We start from the raw sequence: 23,529 nt of genomic DNA, 5'->3' as shown, positions 1-23,529 counted from the left end.
ATGCTGGCAGGCACCACTGCTCCTTTGAGACCTCTCCCAATCCAGCCAACGGGTGCAGGTGGGCACCAAATCTGAGCTCTTCAGTAACCTGGATAATACTGTTTGCCCCACCCTGGTGATTCCCTGGGACCCCATCCAATTCACACACCTGCTCTGAGTGGCTTCCAGCAGATTTTCCATAGGAGCAGCCTACCTTGGCTCACACTAAAGACTTTTTAAAATCTCTCAAAGATTCACAAACCCCAAACAAGAAGCGGCTGGCCTCAGTGTGCCCTGTACCTCTTCCTAAGCAGCCCCAAGCCTGGCATAAGCTACGGCCACGGTAGGCCTTGGAACATAACTTCAAGTAAGTGGCAGCTGGCCTCAGCTCATATTGTGGTGTCTACCAAAGGGTCCTAATCCAAACAATAGTGTCAGCTGGCCTTGGTTTACAGCTTAGCCGCTCCCAAGTGCCTCCAAGCCCAGGACAAGAAGCAATCAACTGCAGATAACTTTGTAGCTCCCACCAGGTGGCCCTAAACTGGCCACAAATGGTGGCTAATGTAGGCCTGCACTGGAGCCCCTCCCAAGAGACTCCAGAGCAATATACCTAGTGGCTAGCTTCAGAACACAGCAGAGCACCCCTCCACCAGCTCCACAAACACACTCAAAGGGCGGAATCAGCTGGCACTAGAGCCCTTCTAAAGCAACTCCCAATCTGTGGGGTCAGCTCCTGTACAACAGCTTGTGCAATGTAGTCATGGCTGGCCCTTCCCAGCCAGTCAACATGAGGGTCAATACCACAGACTGATGTGCCAATGGGAATCAAAGTTCAACTACAACAGGAGACCACACAAGGGACACTCCTGGAGCACCTAGCTCAGGTGCACAGGAAAATTGTGCCACTGGGCCTCACAGGACACCTACTACATACATAAGGTCACTCTGCCAAAACTGGGAGATGTAGCAGCTCTAACTAATACATGGAAACAAACTCAGGAAGTCAGGAAAATGGGGAGACAAAGAAACATGTCCCAATGACAGTATAGAACAAAACTCCAGAAAAGGAACTAAATGAAATGGAGATAAACAATCTCCCAGATACAGAGTTCACAACACTAGTTAGAAGGAAGCTCAATGAACTTAAGGGAAGAGTAGATGAATTCAGTGAGAATTTCAACAAAGAAACCGAAAACATAAAAAAGAACCAGTCTAAATGAAGAATACAACAATTAATATTAAGAATAGATTAGAATCAACCACAGATTAGACAAAGAAGAGGATTGAATCATAGATTTGGAAGACAAAGTAGTGGAAAACAATCAAAACAGCAAAAGGAAACAATAATATTTAAAAAATGAGATGAGGATAGGGAACTTTGGGACAACCTCAAGCATATCATCACAGGGGTACCAGAAGGAGAAGAGAACAAGGGATTGAAATTCTAATTGAAGAAATATGGTTGAAAACTTCCTTAACATGGTGAAGGACACTGACATACAAGACCAGGGAAGTGTGGAAAGCCCCAAACAAAATAAACCCAAAGAGGTCCACACAAACATTCATCATAATTAAAATTCCAAAGATCATAGACAAAGATAGAATCTTAATATAGCAAGAGACAAGCAGTAGAGTTAATACAAGAGAGTTCCCATAAGACTTACAGGTTATTTCTCAACAGAAACTTTGTGGGCCAGAAAGGATTGGCACAAAATATTCAAAGTGGTGAAAATTAAGGCTTACAACCAAGATTACTCTACCCAGCAAGGCTATCACTATTGTTCTTGTGCAGAGCACTCCCTTCACACTGCCAAAACTTAATTAGCTGGCCTCATCCTGACAATTCCCTGACACTCCAACCTACCACAAAGTCTGTGGGCACCCGATTTTGGTGTACCCTGAGACTTTTGCTAAGTGACCTCAGACTCACCACTAGCACTGAGTTTGAATCTGTATGAATCTGGTGAATACCACTCATGCCTACCTTGTGTGTCACTGAAAACCTAGTCATGCAACTTGCCTATGGCCAGAGGCTCTTTCAATGACTGAGCCTAACAGGCAGTTGGCAAGTGGAGGCAGATATCAAGGTGATTTGGACATTTTGCTGATCTGTCCCTGGGCTCTGATCTGGTGTCAGCCTGCCTTGGTGTGTAGCTTGGCCCCTTCCACACATACATCTAGCAGAGGCAGCAAAAAACTATGGATCACTTTGTAATTCCAAACAGGTAGCCCAGGGCCTGCAATAGGCAGTGCCTTAGACTGACCTGCACTGGAGTCCCTCCAAAAGGCCCCAGAACCAATAAACACAGTAGCTGGATTCAGACCATATCAGAGCACAACCAATTAGCTCCACAAGCAGCACACCAAAAGGAAGAGCTCAAAAGGCACTGGACCCTGCTGAGGCAAATTCCACTTTGTTGCATCAGCCCCTGCACAGCAGCTCATAAACTGTGGTAAGGATCGATCTCCGCAGTCAGCCAGCCTGAGGGTCAATGCCACCTATGGATGGGCCAACTGCAATCAAGATTCAAATATAACAGGAGGTCTCACATGACCCACAAAGGAACATTCCTGATGTACTTGGCTTAGGTGAACAGGGAGACTGTGTCACTGCCCTTCACAAGATACCTACTACATAAGACCACCTACCAAGACTGGGAGGCATAGCAGATCTACTTAATATGTGGAAACATTTATAGAAAGGCATCCAAAATGGGCAGAAAAAGAAACACACCCCAAATGAAGGAACAGGAGAAATCCCCAGAGAAAGAACTAAATGAAATGGAAGAATCAATCTACCAGATACAGAGTTCAAAACAATGGTTATAAGGATGTTCAAAAAATTTAAGGGAAGAATGGATGAAGTCATTGAGAACTTAAACAAAATGATAGCAAACATAAGAAAGGACCTGTCAGAAATGAAGAATACATTAGAAGGAATCAACAGCAGGCTAGATGATGCAGAGGATAGAATCAGTGATTTGTAAAACAAGGTAGCAGAAAACATCCAATCAGAGCAGCAAAATATATATATATATATATATATATATATATATATATATATATATATTAAAAATGAGAAGAGTTTAAGGGACTTCTGGAAAAATATCAAGTGTAATAATATTCACATTGTAGGGGTATTGAAGGAGAGGATAGAGAGCAAGAAATTGAGAACCCACTTAAAGAAATAATGACTGAAAACTTCTCTAACCTGGTGAAGGGAACAGACAAGTCCAAGGAGCACAGAGAGTCCCAAACAAGATGAGCCAAAGGAGCCCCACACTGAGACACAAAATTAAAGTGGCAAAGGTTAAAGACAAAGAGAGAATCTTAAAAGTAGCAAGAGAAAGACAGTTACTTCCCAGAAGACTGTCAGCTGATTTCTCAATAGAAATATTTCAGGCCAGAAGTGATTAGCCTGAAATATTCAAAATGATGAAAAGCAAGGACCAATAACCAAGATTCCTCTACCCAGCAAGGTTAAAATTTAAAATTGATAGAGAAATAAAAAGCTTCCCAGACAAGAAAAAAATAAATGAGTTTATTACCACTAATAAATGAGTTTATTACCAGTATTACAAGAAATGTTAAAGAAAATTCTTTAAGAAGAAGAAAGAAAAGAGTTAAATATTTATAAAGAATAAAATGGGAATAAATATGTACTTATAAAGAATAATTTTAAATGTAAATGGATTAAATATTCTAATCAAATGTCATGGGGTAAATGATTGGATAAGAAAAGAAGATCCATATACACTGAGTGGCCAGATTATTATGATCTCTGAACACATAATAATCTGGCCACTCAGTGTGTATGTATATGTGTGTGTATATATATATATATTAGAGGCCCGGTGCATGAGTTCATGCATGGGTGGGGTCATCAAGCGACCCAATTCCAAATGAAAGATACACACAGAATGAAAGTAAAGGAATAGATAAAGGTATTTCATGCAAATGGATATAAAAAATGCTGGGGTAGTACTCTTATCAGACAAAATAGTCTTTAAGCCCTGGCCCGTGTGGCTCAGTGGATAGAGCATCCGCCCATGCTCTGTAGGGTCACAGGTCCGATTCCTGGTCAAGGGCACACACCTGGGTTGCAGGTTAGATTCTCAGACCTGGTAAGGTATGTGATGGAAGCAACCAATCTTTCATATCAATGTTCTCTCTTTTTTTCTCTCTCTTCTCCCCCCTCCATCTCTCTCTTCCACTGTCTCTAAAACAAAACAAAATAAAAAACAAAAACAGTAAAAATATCTTTTGCTGAGGATTAATATAAAATAAGACATAAAGAAGGTCATTGTATAATGATGAAGAGATTCAACAAGAGGATATAACCCTTGTAAACACTGATGCACCTAACATAGTAGCACATAAAGAGCCCTGAGTGGGAGGCTCAGTTGGTTGGAGCATTGTCCAGTATACCAATAAGGTTGTGGGTTTGATTCCTGGTCAGAGAATGTAGAAGGAAGCATCTCATCGATGTTTCTCACATCAGTATTTCTTTGTCTCTCTCTACCCCTTCCTCTCTCTCTAAAAATCAATAAAAACATGTCCTCAGGTGAGGACTAAAATACCCACACATAAATACTGGTATATAAAGCAAATATTGATGGATATAAAGGGAGAGATCCACACTAATACAATCATAGTAGAGGATTTTAAACCATTTAAACATCAATGGGTAGATCTTACAGACAGAAAAACAAACAAAAAACTAAACAGTAGCCTTGAATGGAAAACTAGACCAGATGGAACTAATTGATATATTCAGAGCATTTCACCCCAAAACAGCAAAATATAAATTCCTTTAAAGTGCTCATGGAACATTTTCTAGGATAGTCTACATGACACAAAACAAGCATATAAATTTAAGAAAATTAAAATAATATCAACCAGAGTGGTATAAAACTAAAAAGTAATTTCTTAAAGAAATCCCTGAAAAACACACAAAAAGATGGAGGCTACATAATATGTCAATAAACAATGAATGGGTTAAAAATTAGGCCAACCCCATATTTATGGACTATAACGAAAGCAGTCCAAAGAGGGAAATTCATAGCATTACAGGCCTACCACGCACACACAAACAACAACCATAAAATATCTCAAATAAACAATCTAATCTTACACCTAAAGGAACGAGAAAAAGAACAACAAACAAGGCCCAAAGTGAATAGAAGGAAGGAAATAATAAAGATCAGAGTGAAAATAAATGAAATAGACTTAAGAAAAACCAATACAAAAGATCAATGAAACCAAGAGCTAGTTCTTTTAAAAGATAAACAAGATTGATAAACCTTTAACCAGACTCCTCAAAAGAGAGAGAAAGAGAATCCTAACAAATAAAATCAGAAATGAAAAGAGAAAAATTAACAACACAACAGAAATACAAAAAAAAATTATAATAAAATATTATGAACAACTACATGCCAACAAATTGCAGTTTGGTGGAAGAAATGGATAAATTCCTAGAAACATACAATCTTCCAAAATGGAAATAAGAAAAAACACACAGATATTCTGAACAGACCAATTACAACTAGTAAAATCAAAGATGTAATGAAAAAAAAAAGTCCCTTCGTCCATGAGCCATGAATATATGCATATAAGTTCCCTGTTTAATCTCCCCCTCCCCCCACCCTTGCCTTCCCATGGACACAGACAGTGGTATAGTGAAGATATGGGAGGGCTGGATGTGGGATGGAGGGGGTCAATGGAAACAAAAACCAAAGTGAACATCTGTAATACTTTCAACAATAAAGATAAATTTTTAAAAAGTAAAATGCCTTATTTATTTTAAAGCCTCCCAACAAAAAAAAAGTCCTAGACATGATGGCTTCACAAGTAAATTTTACTAAATTTTCAAAGAAGAACTAATATTTCCCAAAGTATTCAAAAAAGTTCAAGAGGCATAAAGACTAACAAGCTCATTTTAACAGGCTAGTATTATCTTCATTACAAAACCAGATGAAGAGAGTTGCAAAATGGTGGCAGGTTAAAATAGAAGAAAAACATCCTAAATAATTAAATGAAGACTAGCTGGAGAGAACCCTTATAACCAAGGATGTAAAGTAGAGACCACATAGAGACTGGATGGAAGTGCAGAGGCATGAGTGGACTGGCTCCCACAGGCAGCAACTGAAGTGGTAGAGGGATATCTTAGCTTTGGGGGGGATACCACTGAAAACTCCAGGGTCTAAACCCCAAGCTGGTCTTCCAAGCCCTGAGCACCAGAACTGAAAAAGGCACCCACATAACATCTGGTTGTGAAAAGCAGTGGGGTTGCTGTCTGTCAGGGGGAAATGCTGGAAATGCAGGCCTCTTAAAAGGCCAACACACAAAACTTCATGTGCAGCCACTCACCTTGCGCTATGGTGGAGGGTTGGTAGAGTGGACTAGAGCTGTGTGAGGAAAATTCTGAGGTTGGGGGCTCTAGAGTTAGAGCTCAGAAGGCAGCCACCAGATTCCTGTGCTGAGACATTCCCCCATGCTGCAGAGGACATCTTTCCAAGGCAGACCTTTATCATCCAGGCAGCTTTTGCCTGGGCGGGGAGGGGGAGTAAATTGCCTCACCACGTTGGAAAACCTCTCACCCCACCCTGTGGCGTTTACTCCTTGCTGTGGTCGACAGCCTGAGGCTCACTGAGAGACTATGAATAGCAATCAGCATGCAGGCAGAAGCGGATCTCTTGATACCTTGTGTCTTTGCTTGATCTGCATCTAGAACCTGGTCTAGGAAAAGCACACTTGGTGTACATCTTGGTCCTCTCCAAAGATATCGAGCCACAGCAGAGAAAGCCACAAGCTGTGGGTTGCTGATAGCTCCAAACAGGGTACACAGAGCCAGTCACAAACAGCGTCTGACCACAGAGTCCCTCCAAAAAGACTGGTAGTCATAGCAGATCTACCTAATACACAGAAACAAATCCAAACAGACAGCCAAAATGGGGAGATAAAAAAAAAAAAAAGCCTCAAATGGAAGAACAAGAGAATTCTCCAGAAGAAGAGATAAGTGAAATGGAGACAAGAAAAGTATCATATATAGAGTCCAGAATAATGATTATAAGGATGCTCAACAGCATGAGAAAAGATATAGAAATTATGAAAAATGACCACACGGAAATGAAGAATGCCATAACACTAATAAAGAAAACACTGAAAGGAATACAAGGCAGATTAGAGAAAGCTGAGGATCAGATTCAGTGATTTAGAAGAAGGGTAGAAAAAAATCACTCAATCAGAGAACCAAAAAGAAAAAAAAAGTCAAATAAAAAAGAGGAGGACATCAACAAATCAACAAACGACAAGTGCTGGCAAGGATGTGGAGAGAAAGGAACCCTCGTGCACTGCTGGCAGGAATGCAGACTGGTGCAGTCACTGTGGGAAACAGTATGGAGTTTCCTCAAAAAGTTAAAAATGGAACTCTCATTTGACCCAGTGATCCCACTTCTAGGACTATATCCCAAGAAACCAGAAACACCAATCAGAAAGGATATATGCACCGCTATATTCATAGCAGCACAATTTACAATAGCTAAGATTTGGAAACAGCCTAAGTGCCCATCAGCAGATGAGTGGATTAAAAAACTGTGGTACATCTACACAATGAAATACTATGCCTCCATAAAAAAGAAGGAACTTTTACCATTTGCAACAGCATGGATGGAACTGGAGAGCATTATGCTAAGTGAAATAAGCCAGTTGGAGAAAGATAAATATCACATGATCTCACATATATGTGGGATATAATGATCAACATAATTTGATGAACAAGAATAGATCCAGAGACAAATGATAGGGGAGGGGGGGGGGTTAGAGAGCAACCAAAGGACTTGTATGCATGCATATTAACATAACCAATGGACACAGGCACTGGGGCAGTGGGGGCTTGCCAGGTGTGGGAATGGCTGAGGGGTGGTTCAATTGGTGGAAAAGGAGTCATATGTAAAACTTTAGACAATAAATAAATAAATAAATAAATAAATAAATAAATAAATAAAATAAGAGGAGGACAGCTTAAGGGAGCCATGGAGCAACATGAAACATAACAATATTTGAATCATAGGAGTACCAGAAGTTTAAGAAAGTGAGCAAGGGTTAGAGAACCTGTTTGAAGAAATAATGACAGAAAACTTCCCTAACCTGGTGAAGGAAAATGTCAAAAAAGTTCAGAAGACACAGAGAGTCCCAGGCAAAAAGAACCCAAACAGGCCCACACTCAGACATATCATAATTAAAATGCCAAAAATTAAAGACAAAGAGAGAACCTTAAAGGCAGCAAAAGAAAAGCACTTTGTTGTCTACAAAGAGGCTCCCATAAGGCAGTCAGCTGATTTATCTTAAGAAATTCTACAGGCCAGAAGGGAATGGCATGAAGTATTGAAAGTAATGAAAAGCAAGGATCTGAAACCAAGACTATTATATACAGCAAGATTTTCATTCAAAATAGATGGTGAAATAAAGAGCTTCCCAGACAAAACAAGGCTATCACCACCAAACTAACACTGCAAGAAATGCTAAAGAGAGTGCTGTAATAATAAGAAGAAATAGAGAGGAAAAAATAAAAAAACCCATAGGCATACAGAATTAAATTGGCAATAAATAAGTACCTATCAATAATAATCTTAAATGTAAATGGATTAAATGCTCCCATCAAAAGATATAAGTAGCAGAATGGATAAGAAAACATGACCCAAATATTTGCTGTCTACAAGACACCCAACTCAGAACAAAAGACTCACACAGTTTGAGAACAGTGGTTTTGTAATATAACTTGATATCTGGTATTGTGATCCCTCCAACTTTGTTCTACTCTCTCAGGATTGCTGCAGCTTTTTGGGAGTCTTTTTTTATTACATACTAAAGGCCCAGTGCATGAAATTCGTGCACGGGGGGTGAGTGGGACGGTCCCTCAGCCTGGCCTGCACTCTCTCCCAATCTGGGACCCCTTGGAGAATATCTGACTGCCGGTTTAGGACAGGTGTCCTCAAACTACGGCTCGCGGGCCACATGCGGGTGTTTTTGCTGTTTTTTTTTACTTCAAAATAAGATATGTGCAGTGTGCATAGGAATTTGTTCATAGTTTTTTTTTAAAACTATAGTCTGGCCCTCCAACGGTCTGAGGGACAGTGAACTGGCCCCCTGTTTAAAAAGTTTGAGGACCCCTGGTTTAGGACATCCCTCTTGCAATCTGGGACCGCTGGCTCCTAACTGCTCACTGCCTGCCTGCCTGCCTGCCTGCCTGATCGCCCCTAACCCCTCTGCCTGCCTGCCTAATCACCCCCAACTACTCTGCCTGCCTGCCTGATCACCCCTAACTACTCGCCTACCTGCCTCAACACCCTTAACCATTTGCCTGCCTGCCTGATCTCCCCTATCCCTAACTACTCGCATACCTGCCTGCCTGATTGCCCTAACTGCTCACCTGCTTGCCTGATCACCCCTAACCACTCGACTGCCTTCCTAATCGCGCCTAACTGCCTCTACCTGCCTGTCTGATTGCCCCTAACCACTCTTGCTGTCTGCCTTATTGCCCCTAACCACTCACCTGCCTGTGCCCCTAACCACTCTGCCTGCCTGACTGTCCCTAACCACTCGCCTGCCTGCCTGATCACCCCTAACTACCTCTGCCTCGGCCCCCGCTGCCATGGCTTTGTCAGGAAGTTATTCCGGAATGACGTCCTGAAGGTTGTTCAACTGTCTGTTCTAATTAGCATATTACGCTTTTATTATTTTAGATGAATTTTTGGAGAGTTTCTTCTAGGTCTGTGAAATATGCCGTTGGTATCTTAATGGGGATTGCATTTAATCTATAGATTTCTTTGGGTAGTATGCACATTTTAATGATGTTGATTCTACCAATCCATGAACACGGTATATTTTTCCATTTGTTTATGTGGCAGACCAATTACACTGTCTCTACGTCTTTTTTCAATGTCCTGTAGTTTTCCAAGTATAGGTTTTTTATCTCCTTAGTTAAGTTAATTCCTAAGTATCTTAACTTTTGTTGCAATGGTAAATGAGATTTTTTTTTTTTTAGTTTCTCTTTCTGTGAGTTCATTATCCTATCTAATAGGCAGAATATGCAAATTGACTATCACACCATCACAAAGATGGCGGTGCCCAGTCCCCTCAGCCCCACCAGAGTCCCACAGTCCTTTCCACCAAGCCTGGGGGTGCGATGGCGGCAGGTGCACGGTGCAGCCGGACCCACCCTCAGCCCCCCAGCTGCCCAGTGTTGGCCCAAGGAACAGGCAAGCCTCAGATGGTGGCTGCCCAGCTGATGCCCGAGGCACAGGCAAGCTTCAGATGTTGGCTGCCCAGCCATCTAGGGATGGCCCGAGGTGCAGGCAAGCCTCGGATGTCGTCTGCCCAGCTGCCCAGGGCCTCCTGGGGCTCAGGTAACCAGGGGCAGCTGAGGCTTGCACTGCTGGCAGTGGCAACAGCAGGCATGTGATGGGGGCATCGCCTTCCCCTAATAGCCATGTCGCCTCCCGCCCCTGAGGGCTCCCGGACTGTGAGAGAGGGCAGGCGGGGCTGAGGGACTCCTGCTCCAGAGCAGGAATTTTCATGCACTGGCCTCTAGTTGGTATATAAAAAAGCCATAGATTTTTGGATGTTAATTTTGTATGCTGCTATATTACCAAATTCATTTATTAAGTCTAGTATTTTTTTTGATGGAGTCTTTAGGGTTTCCTATGTATGCTTATCATGTCATCTGCGAATAATGACAGTTTTATTTCTTCTTTTCCAATTTGGATACCTTTTATTACTTCTTCTTGTCTGATTGCTATGGCTAGCACTTCTAATACTATGTGACAAAGAAAGCAAGAGCATACAATGGAGTCAAGACAGTCTCTTCAATAAATGATTTTTGGAAAATTGGACAGATACATGCAAAAAAAATGAAACTAGACCACCAACTTACACCATATACAAAAAGTAAACTCAAAATGGATAAAGGACTTAAACATAAGATGGAAAAACATAAAAATCTTAGAAGAATCCATAGGCAGCAAAATAGCAGATATGTCATAGCAATATCTTTACCAATACAGCTCCTGAGACAATGAAAACTAAGGAGAAAATAAAAAATGAGACTACATCAAAATAAAAAGTTTTTGCACAGCAAAAGAAACCATCAACAAAACAACAAGAAAGCCCACTGCATGGGGAACATATTCGCCAATGTTATATCCAATAAGGGTTTAATCTCCAAAATTTATAGGGAACTCATACAATTTAACAAAAGGAAGATAAACAATCCAAATCAAAGGACCTAAATAGACACTTTTCAAAAGAGGACATACAGAAGGCCAAGAGTCATATGAAAACATGCTCAAAGTCACTAATCATCTGAGGGATGCAAATCAAAACAACAAATAACCAAGATTCATTTGCTCATTTAAACATGCTCAAAGTCACTAATCATCTGAGGGATGCAAATCTCACACCTGTCAGAAAGGTTATCATCAAGAAATCAACAAATGACAAGTGCTGGCGAGGATGTGGAGAAAAAGGAACCCTTGTCCACTGCTGGTGGGAATGCAGACTGGTGCAGCCACTGTGGAAAACAGTATGGAGTTCCCTCAAAAAACTAAAAATGGAACTCCCATTTGACCCAGTAATACCCCTTCTAGGAATATATCCCAAAAAACCAGAAACACCAATCAGGATATATGCACCCCTATGTTCATAAAAGCACAATTTATAATAGCTAAGATTTGGAAACAGCCTAAGTGAACACACAATAACCCCAAATCTATGGGACACAGCAAAAGCAGTCCTGAGAGGCAATTTCATAGTACTACAGGCCTACTTTAAAAAACAAGACAAAAATTTAATAAATTGTCTAACCCTACACTTAATGATTTAGAAGGAGAGCTATAAGAAAAGCCCAGAGTAAGTAGACGGAAGGAAATAATAAAGATTAGTGCAAAAATAAATGTTATAGAGCCTAAAAAAAAAAATACAAAAGATCAATGAAACCAATGCTGGTTCTTAGAAAAAATAAAGAGGATTGATGAACCCCTAGAAAAAGTCATCAAGAAACAAAGAGAAAGGAAAAACTGGCACCACAGAAATACAAAGGATTGTAAGAAAATATTATGAACAACTAACTATAGGCCAACAAGCTGGACAATGTGGACAATGTACAAATTCCTAGAAAAATACAATCTTCCAAAACAGAATCAGGAAAAATCAGAAAACCTGAGTAGGCCAATAACAACTGATGAAATTGAAGCAGTAATTAAAAAAACTCCCAGAAAACAAAAGCCCATGTCAAACGGCTTCACAGGGGATTTTTTTTTTTTTTTTTTTTTTTTTTTTTTTTTACCAAAGATTCAAAGAAGAACCAACACCTATCCTCCTCAAACTATTCCAAAAAATCTAAGAGGAAGGAACACTTGCAAGTTCTTTTTATGAGGTCAGTATTATCCTAATTCCAAAACCAGATAAAGACACATATAAAGAAAGAGAATTAAATGCCAATATCCTTGATGAACACAGATACTAAAATCCTCACAAAATATTAGCAAATCAGATCCAGCAATACATTAAAAATATCATACACCATGACCAAGTGGGATTTATTCCAGGCATGGAAGGCTGGTACAAAATTTGCAAATCAATAAGTGTGATTTATCACATAAACAAACTGATAGACAGAAATTACATGACCATAACCATAGATGCAGGAAAAGCATTTGATAAAATCTAACACCCATTTTTGATAAAAAAATCTCAGCAAAGTGGGAATAGAGGGATCATATCTCAACACGATAAAGGCAATATATGACAACCTACAGCCAACATCATAGTCAAGGGGCAAAATCTAAAACCATTTTCCCTAAGAACAGGAACAAGACAGGGATGTCCACTTTCACCACTCTTATTCAACATCATACAAGAAGTCTTAGCCACAGCTTTAAGACAAGAAGAAAACATAAAACGCATACAAATTGGAAAGCAGAAAGTAAAACTGTCATTATTCACATGATAAATGAATATGTCACATTCAACTGACAATATGACATGATATTGTACATAGAAAACCCTAAGGACTTCACCAAAAAGCTACTAGGTGTAATAAAAGAATTTGGCAATGTAGCAGGATACAAAATTAACACCCAGAAACTGATGGCATTTTTATACACTAATAATGAATTCTCAGAAAGAGAAACTTAAAAAAAAACACAACAATGCCATTTACCATTGCAAAAAAAAAAAGAAAGAAATTAAGATACTTATGAATACACTTTACCAAGGATTTAAAAGACCTGTACTCAGAAAATTGCAGGATGTTGAAAAAAAAAAAGAGAGGACAATATAAACAAGCGGAAGAATATATATCATGTTCATGGATTTCTAGAATTAACATCATTAAAATGTGCATACTATCCAAAGCAATCTATAGATTCAATGTAATCCCTATTAAAATACCAACAACATATTTTATAGATCTAGAAAAAATACCTGAAAAATGTATATGGAACCAAAAAAGACCCCAAATAGCCACATCAATCTTGACAAAGAAGAACGAAGTTGGAGGGTTCACAATACTGGATATCAAGTTATACTACAAAGCCACTGTACTCAAAAAAGCATGGCACTGGCACAAGAACAGGCATATAGATCAACGGAACAAAACAGAGATCCAAGCCATTAAGCTAATTAATATTTGACAAAGGAGGCAAGAGCATACAATGGAGTAAAGACAATCTCTTCAATAAATGTTGAGAAAATTGGACAGATACATGCAAAAATAAACTGATACTAGACCACCAACTTATACCATACACAAGAATAAACTCAAAATGGATAAAAGACTTAAATGTAACTTGTGAAACCATAAAAATCCACAGTGATGGGCAACCTTTTGAGCTTGGTTTGTCAAACTTCGCCAAAAAACTGAGCATAACTCGGGTAGTATGTCACTTTGAGGAAAAAACATTACTTCGCAAATGTTTCATCCTCAGGAGCAGCAAATGTTTCATCCTCGGCATGCGGCCGCCTCAGCGTCCATGTGTCATCAGAAATGGCTACGTGTGTCAGTGCTGACACGCGTGTCATAGGTTCGCCATCACTGTCCTAGAAGAAACTACTGGCAGCAAAATCTCAGACATCTCTCCTAGCAATATGTTTGCTGATACATCTCCTAGTGAAGGGAGTTTTTAGGGGTAAAATAGGCAGGTTTAGGAAGTGTCAGGAGTTAGAGGGTCCAGGCGGGGGAGAACCTCAAGACTGCAAAGCTGAGAGCTGCAAGAAGGAATACATTCACAGAATAAGGGGCTGGGGGCTGCCAAAAGGTATACATTTACAGAGTAAAGGGAGAGGAAGCCAACCACTCACAGAAAATAGAGGAAGGCCACAGGGAATAGGAAAACAAAAGGGAGAAAAAGAGGGAACCCCACCTGGGGTTTGAGCTCTGAAGCTGCTATAGTGACCAATCAGAGGGGATATCAGGACACAAAGAACTGTAGCCTTTATAAACCTTAGAAAAGAGGGACTTAGTGGGTCTCTCTTCCCCTCCGCACATAGAGTCTGTGCTTGTTTCCCAATAAATCTCCACCTTTTCCTATACCACCTTTTGTCTGAGGCTTCATTTTTCAAACCCACCTGGACAAGAACCTGGGAAATCACCTTTGCATCCTGCCCAGAGGAAAACAACACATTCCAGTTCAATTTCCCCATTTCACTAGGGCAAAGGACACTAAGGAGAAAATAAACAAATGGGACTACATCAAAATAAAAAGCGACTTCTGCACCTCTGCTTTCTGGCCCAGCCAGTGCCTGGGATGACTGCCACTCTCAGTCCCTACCTGAGTGCTGTGCAGGCACACTGCAGGCGGCCCTCGGCCTGGAGAACTTCTTTTCCCAGGTTGTGGAAAGACACTACAAGCCCGAGGTGGAAGTCAGGAGTAGCAAAGAGCTCCTGTTTTAACCTGTGACCATCAGCAGGAATGAGGAGGAAAAGGTTCTGATTGAGGGCTCCATCAATTCTGTGTAGGTCAGCATTGCTGTGAAACCGGCTTGATGAGATTGAGATTTTATGCCACAAGTTCATGTGCTTCATGATGAAGCAAGCAGAGAATTTCTTTATTCTTCAAAGGAAACCAGTGGAGAGTATGACATCAGTTTTCTGATCACCAGCTTCCACACAGAGCACATAAGTTGGTGGACTTTGTAATCCACTTCATGGAGGAGATCGACAAACAGATGAGGGAGACGAAGCTGTTGGTCAACGCCCATGCTGGCATTGTGGCTGAGGAGTTCCTCAAGAATTTTTAAACATCTGGCTGGATCTCGTGGCCTTCCCCCTCAGAATCTCCTATGTCTCTGGGAATGCACCCTGGAGTCACTTCTCGGAGCAGCAGAGCAAGCGGAGGAGGGGACCTGGAGTGGGGTGGGCATTGGATGTGGGGTGTGTGTGTGTGTGTGCTAGCTGGCAACAATGTAGCATTGGACCTGCCCCAAGGCCACACGTGCCTGGTCAGGCTGGCTTCTGCTGTTCAATCCCTGGGCTGGGACAGAATTTTTTAAATGTCTTGAAACTTAAACTCTGTGCTTGTAGGAAACTGTAACCTTTTTGTCTTTTTTTTTTTTAACAAACAATCTCCACCTCCAGTGGCTGTGACTGGTCCCAGTGATTGTACCTTATTGGTCGTCGTAGGTCGGGGCAGGCCTGGAGCCAGAAGGGGACTACTGTTCCTCCCCCAAGCTACCCCATGGGATGGAGGGAGGTTTCAGACTCCAGTTCGTCTCCCTTGCCCTCTTATTCTCAAGCCTCCTTGGGTCCAGGAGAAGCGGTGGCCAGCTTCCTGAGCTCTGCCTAAAAATGGCCATCCAGCACTGGTTGAGGACCAGAGATGAACCATGGCTACCAGCCATACCTAGGAGCTAACGCCAGAAAGCCAGGCAACCTCTGGCCACAGGGACCGCTTCAAGCCCGCCCAGCTGAAGGGGGCCACTGTTCCGCCTTGTCTGTCAGTGCAGTGCCTGTGCGAGAGGTGGAGAGGTGAGTCCTCTCAGGCTCCTGGCTGGGTCTTCCCACCCGCTCTGGCTCCTCTGATCCCATGCTCCCTGTACCTTTTCTTATTCTGGCAGATCCTCCCTCCCCTGATTAAACTCTCTTCTTGTCCCTTTGGGGCCACATGAAAAAATATAAAAAATAAAATAAAAAGCTTTTGCACAGCAAAAGAAACCATTAATAAAATGAAAAGGGAGCCCACTGTATGGGAGAAGATATTTGGCAATGATACATCTGATAAAGGGTTAATATCCAAAATATATAAGAAACTCATACAACTTAACAAAAGGAAGACAAACAATCCAATTAAAAAATGGGCAAAAAGCCTAAATAGACACTTATCCAAAGGGGACATACAGTTGGCTAAGAGACATATGAAAAAATGCTCAAAGTCACTAATCACCAGAGAGATGCAAATTAAAATCACAATGAAGTATCACCTCACATCTGTCAGAATGGCTACCATCAACACATCAACAAATGACAAGTGCTGGTGAGGATGTGGAGAAAAAGGAACCCTCGTGCACTGCTGGTGGGAATGCAGCCTGGTGCAGCCACTGTGGAAAACACTATGGAGTTTTCATTTAAAAATTAAAAATGGAACTGCCATTTGACCCAGTGATCCCACTTCTAGAAATATATCCTAAGAAACCTAAAACATCAATAAGAAAGAATAAATACACCCTTATGTTTATAGGAATTTACAACAGCTAAGATCTGGAAACAGCCCATGTGCCCATCAGTAGATGAGTGGATAATAAAGCTGTGGTACATTTACACCATGGAATACTATGCAGCAGTAAAAAAGAAGGATCTCTTACCCTTTGAGACAGCATGGAGGGACCTGGAAAGTATTATGCTAAGTGAAATAAGCCAGTCAGAGAGAGACAAGTATCCTATGATCTCACTCATAGGTGGAATTTAAGGACCAAAATAAACTGATGAACAGAATAGATCCAGAGATATAGAAGCATGGAAGAGACTGTGGAATCTCAGAGGGAAGATGGGGGTGGGTGGCAAGAGATTAACCAAAAAACTTGTATGCACATATGTATAACCTATGGTCATAGAAAATAGTGTGGTGAAAGCCTGGGGCGGAGGGCAGATGTGGGCTAGAAGAGGTCAATGGGAAAAAAAAGGGATATCTGTAATACTTTCAAAACTAAAGATAAATTAAAAAAAAAAAAAGATGAAGACACTACAAAGAAAAAAAAAATAAGCCAAATCATGGATGAACATAGATGTAAAAATCCTTAACTAAATATTAGCAAACTGAATTCAACAATACATTAAAAGATCATACACCATGATCAGTGGGATTTGTTTCTGGTATGCAAGGTTGGTACAATATTCACAAGTCAATAAATGTAATGCACCACATAAACAAAAATGAACATATCAATAGATGCAGAAAAAGCATTGACAAAAATCTTACATCCATTCATGATAAAAACTCTCATTAAGATGAAGACAGAGGGACCATAACATAATAAAGATCATATATGACAAACGCACAGCTAAAATCATACCCAGTAGTAAAAAGTTGAAGGATTTTTCTTTAAGATCTTGAACAAGACAAAGATATCTACCCTTCACCATTTTGTTCAACATAGTACTGGAAGTCATAGTCACAGCAATCAGACAAGAGAAAGAAATAAAAGGCATCCAAATTGGAAAGAAGTAAAACTGTCATTTGCAGATGATATGATACTATACAGAGAGAACCCTAAAGATTTCACTAAAAGACTATTAGAACTGATAAATGAATTCAGCAAGGTAGAATACAAAGTTAATATTCAGAAATTGGTTGCCTTTTTATACTCCAATAATGAACTATCAGAAAGAGAAATTAAGGAAACAATGCCATTTATAATTGCATCCTATATAATAAAGAGGTAATATGCAAACTGACCATCACTCCAACACAAGATGGCCACCACAAGATGGCTGGCAGGGAAGGGCAGTTGTGGGTGATCAGGCCAATAGGGGAGGGCAGTTGGGAGGGACAAGGCCTGAAAGGGAGGGCAATTGGGGGTGATCAGGACTGCAGGGGAGGGCAGTTGGGGGTGACCCAGGCCTGCAGGGGAGAGCAGTTGTGGGGGACAAGGCCTGCAGGGGAGGGCAGTTATGGGGGACAAGGCCTGCAGGGGAGGGCAGTTGGGGACAACCAGGCTTGCAGGGGAGACAGTTAGGGGTGACCAGGCCGGCAGGGGAGGGAAGTTAGGGGCGACCAGGCTGGAGAGGGCAATTAGGGGTGACTGAGCCAGCAGGGGAGGGCAGTTGGGGGTGACCAGGACTGCAGGGGAGGACAGTTAGGGGCGACCAGGCTGGCATGGGAGGGCAATTAGGGGCAATCGGGCCAGCAGGGGAGCAGTTAGGTGTCGATCAGGTTGGCAGGGGAGTGGTTAGGGGGTGATCAGGCTGGTAGGCAGAAGCAGTTAGGGGCAATCAGGCAGGCAGGCAGGTGAGCAGTTGGGAGCCAGCAGTCCTGGATTGTGAGAGGGATGTCTGACTGCCCATTTAGGCCTGATCCCACCGGTGGGATCGGGCCTAAACTGGCAGTCAGACATCCTTTGAGGGTTCCCAGATTGGAGAGGATGCAGGCTGGGCTGAGGGACACCCCCCAACCCCTGTGCATGCCTCTAGTAAAAAATAAAATAAAATACCTAGGAATAAATTTAACAAGGAGGTAAAAGACCTCTCTTCAGAAAATTATAAGACATTGAAGAAGGAAACAAAAAGAATCAAATGAATGTAAGCATATACCATGATCATGGATAGAAAGAATTAACATTATTTAAGTGTCCATACTACCCAAAGCAATTTATAGATTCAATGCAATTCCTACCAAAATATCAATGGTGTTTCTCATAGAACTAGAACAAATATTCCTAAAATTTACATGGAATCACAAAAGATCCTGAATAGGCATAGCAATCTTGAGAAATGTAGAGTACGGCTACAGGGTTTGGACAGGTTCAAGCCTTGGACTGACGAGAGGGCACAGTCCTCTTGTAGCCTCGTGCAAGTCCCAGGTTGGAGGGCAGAGCCCTCCCAGCACAATTATAGCCAACAGCTGTAGTTGTAAGCTTGAACCTATGGTCCGAACACATGGCCCCACGTGCCTAAGTGATATAGGCTGCAAGTAAACAAAGCTTGATCAGGTGCATGTAATTGAGTAGGACTGAAACCCACGAGAATGCTGTAAACATCTTGACCACGCCCTTACTTTGCCTTGTGGCACCTGGCTATAAAATAAAGACACGGCCTGTAGTCCGTGGTGCTGTCTCTACATCAGAGAAGCAGCGTCTCACCGAGACCCAGCTTTCATTCTCTTGTCTGTCTTTTCTAAGCCTTTCAGCACCCTCACTCAGGGTCACTGAACCTGGCTGAGCTGGCGCGGCACATAAGGTGCCCTAGGGCTGAGTATGCCATGGCCGTGCCAGCTCCCCACAGAGAAAGAAGAACAAAGTTGGAGGTATCATGCTACCTGATATCAAGTTATAGTACAAGGCTATAGTAATCAAAACAGTATGGTACTGGCATAAAAACAGACACATAAATCAATGAAACAGAATATGAAGCTCAGAAATAAATCCACAGCCATATGGTCAGTTAATCCATGGCAAAGGAGGCAAGAATATACAAAGATAGTGTCTCCAATAAATACTGTTAGGAAAAATGGACAGATGAAAAAAAAAATAGACCACTGTTTTACACCATATACAAGAATAAATTCAAAATTGATTAAAAACAAATGTAAGACCTGAAACCATAAAACTCCTAGAACCAAACATAGGTAGTAGAAGTTAGATATTGTTCTTGGTAATATTTTTTTCAATACGTCTCATTAGGCAAAGGAAAAAATAAACAAGTGGGACTCCATTTAACTAAAGAGTTTTGGCACAGCAAAGGTAACCATTAATAAAACAAAAAGACAGCCTACTGAATGGGAGAAGATTTTCATCTACGATACTCTGATAAGGGATTAATATCGAAAATATACATACAACTAAACACAAAGAAAAACAATCAGTATCAGTATATTTTGACTCCAATTTGGGCTTTTTTTCTCCCTCACCCCATTCTAGTGTAAAATAGATAAAATCCGTCACTGCAGGAGAGTATCATCTTTATGCCTCCACAGTGGCTCGTAAGTATTAACTGGAATAAACAAACAAATAAATGTTGCCAGTCATACTTGGATGCTATAATCAAGTTGTACCTCATCTTGGTAAAGAAATCTAGTACCTGTAAGTCGTTTCTTTATAGTACCTACCTTCCAAACCTTTAATCATTTTGGTATCTCTTCTTTGGATTGTGTCATGCTTTAATCACAGGTTTCCAAATTCAATAGCAATCCTGAACAAAAGTGTGCCTCTTAAGAAGTCTCCATTACCTCATGTTCTTAGATACTAAATTCACATGATGTTATGTTCATGCAACACACAGCTAGACAGGCTCCCCTTTTTGAATGGTTCAGTTCAGGTGCTCTACTTCCTTATCAATTACCCCATGCTTATCAGTACTATCTCCAAGTTTATATCCATCGAATAGCACATACTAAGTCACTTTGAATCTTCTCTGGTTCTCGTCGTCATAGTCACCAATTACATTTGAGAACACAGGAACTACTAATGAGGTATGCTCTGTTCTATCATCTGAAGAATTAATAAGAATGTAAAATAATACTGGAAGGAAGTCATACTTTGGACTGAAAAAATAGGCCTGGGGAAACTTGGGTCCAAGAAAGATGAAAGGGTCTCTAGCTCACATGAAAATTTCATTGTTTTCCCCTTTCACCCCTGCCTAGTCTCTCTGTAAGAAAGGATGCTGTATGAAGTCAAATATAAGAATTAACTATGTTCAAGGATGGCAAAAGTCACACAACATTAAACTCTGGGAGGTAAAGCACAACGTTTTTAGATCATTTTGTCTCTAGTTGTGGTATTAGTTGTGGTCTTGAGTTATAGGGCTCATTAGCGCTACCTAAATTATTTTATTCATAATGATTAGCTTAAATGCCCAACCCACATAAGACAGACTAGATGGCTCAAGAGGCCCTCTTCATGTCTGGCACCACTAAGTCTAGCTCTTTTACACCTTTATTCTGGATATTGCTTCATGAGAAATGTGGTGCGAGGCACCAAGTTAAATCTCTGCAAACTGAGCCAGCCTGGCCTGGCCACAATGCTACCTGAGTAGAGGGTCAGGCAGGTCTGAGTTCAATGAACTCTAAACCACTTACTAGATGTGTGACCTTGGGGTACTGACCTGCCCTCCTTAATCTGTTGTAAAGACTAAGTGAAATAATGCATATGATAACCACTGTGTGTGCCTGGAATAAATAGGTAATTCCTCAACCTTGGGTGAAGATTTAACACGAGTGAGTGCATATATATCCCTTCATGTACATCACACACATGCACACACACACACACACACACACACACACACACACACACCAGTAGAATTAGAGAGAGAAATCCTTGAGACTACCTCTTCACCATTGCTTAAGGAGGTATCGGTCAAAGAAAAGATACTATGTACTTTAGCATACCACTTGGGCTCCAAAGCTCACTTTTAAAAGGAGCAATAGAGGTTAGGCAGTATTTCTGAACTATGTTTCTTGAGCTCCTGGGTTTGCAGACGTGCCTTTGGGACTGCTGTGAAAGAGGGTGGATCATGATCGTGAGATTCTGTGGGTCCTGGGGCCCCCACTCTGCATACCTCAAAGCTCGGGCAGTTCCAGACTAACCTGTTTCATGCATTCAGGTTCGTGTCAGACTGCATCTGAAAAGAGGTTCCCAGTGCCTCTGTTTCTCTAAAGGAAATCCCCTGCTCTGGGACAAGGGCTCTGAGCTCTCCAGGCGGCTCTATTTCAGAGCTTGAGGGATCTGAGCCTGTGGGACTTTACCTGCAACCAGGCAAATATGCCAATCATGAGGAGAAGTGGCCAAGTTCCTAGCGACAAGGATGCCTCAGTAACAGTTCCATGGAAAGAAACACAAGGGCATCAGAGAAGGAGCCCCAAGTGGTCTGTGATGTTGAGGAGATTCCCATGGCGTCTACAACAGCTCTCTAGGCATCCCCTGAATGGCACAGCTGACATCCTAAAGGGAGGCCAGCAATTAGCCAGAAACAGGAGGCAGAGATTACTGGCGAATTCCTTTAAGAGACAGTGATTCCAGGAGACACCCAATCAGGGAAGGGGCCTCAGGGGCTCCGGTCTAAGGGAATCTTAACAAACTAAAGGATTGTGACCATGTCAAAAATGATTCTAGACACAGAAATCACTTCAAATCAGCACACAGACTTGTCAAAAGGTACAGAAACTCTGTTACTACGATTTATCCATTTCTACTTATTTGAACCCACACAAATAGGCAAGAACACCCCAAGGGTATAAATTTAGTGCCTCAGAAATTAAAAAGTGTACGTCTGTAGTCTTTTAGAGGGGCAGTGAAGGACAGGAAAGAGACCCGGATTTCCATCACAGATCTGCTATTGAATGTGTAACGCTTCGGGTTACTAACTCCGGGAGTCATGATGTTCCCTTCTAGAAATGACCAATTAACCAACCTCCAAGAGCCCTCCAAACTTGAAGAATCTATTCCTTAATAAACCACTTACGTAGGCAGTGCCCTCGTGCCTCTGGCAGTCATGTTTGCAGCTTGTACAAAAGTCTCCTCACATCCAGTGCCATCTTCCCTCTTTCCCTTACGTTTCCCGCCTCTAGAAAAGAAGGCACCCTGCTAACTCCGGTCCTTCTCCAGTTACTGCGACAATTTGCCTCGAATTGGAAGGAAATGTCTAATGATCAACCAGCGCCTAAAGAATTTATTTCGTCATCTTATCAACAGTTCAAAGCAAATACTTGTAAGCTTGAATGCTAAACAGATTAATCGGAGCTGCCTTTGGTACTAGAAAAGTAGGAAGATGGAAAACTCTACCAGAGTCAGGAGTGGGATCTCAAAACTTACAGACTGACCAAACAGTGGCCAAGTTACTTCAAAAGGGCTGTCTACCCATAATGAATGGGCCAGGAGGCAAAGAAAATCAGAGGTGATTTGAATATTTTTGGAAGATATACGTAATACATAAATACTTTCTGGTTGTTAGCAGAAGTTTAGAGCAGTACCCAAGTGTATAGGAAAGAGTGACCTAAATATGGTTTGGAAAACATACCTTGATCCTGTGGCCTCCTGAGGCCGAAGTCCACAGTCTAGCAGTTTAGAGGGAACAGGTCTGGGCTCATGTCCCAGCTCCACGACTTACTAGCTGAAGGACCTGGTAATGTTACATGACCTAAGTCTCAGTATCCTCTCCTGTAAGATGGGAATAAAAACAGGGCTTCCTCAAAGGTTGGGAGAATTGGATGAGATAATACTTGACAGATGCTTAGAACAGAGCTCAGAACATAGGTGCTACGTGAATATTCGTAGTTATTGGTATTAAATAGTGTTCCTGGCTGCATATGTTCAGAAAACTAGTGAGGAGAAAGGAAAAAAGGA

At 41.4% G+C, this 23,529-nt stretch overlaps 1 protein-coding gene and 1 pseudogene across 1 annotated transcript in view; one reads left to right on the top strand and one right to left on the bottom strand.

Moving 5' to 3' along the window:
* The window catches only part of FRMD4A (FERM domain containing 4A), a 240,830-nt gene that overhangs the window by 34,172 nt on the left and 183,129 nt on the right, over nt 1-23,529 (bottom strand). The gene's annotated exons all lie outside the window — the stretch shown is intronic.
* Nucleotides 14,772-15,308, top strand: LOC103292572 (actin-related protein 2/3 complex subunit 4-like; annotated as a pseudogene).

This window comes from Eptesicus fuscus, chromosome 2 (genome assembly GCF_027574615.1).
Source record: "Eptesicus fuscus isolate TK198812 chromosome 2, DD_ASM_mEF_20220401, whole genome shotgun sequence".
Classification (NCBI taxonomy): Eukaryota; Metazoa; Chordata; class Mammalia; order Chiroptera; family Vespertilionidae; genus Eptesicus; species Eptesicus fuscus.
This window is presented reverse-complemented; position numbering and strand designations above follow the sequence as displayed.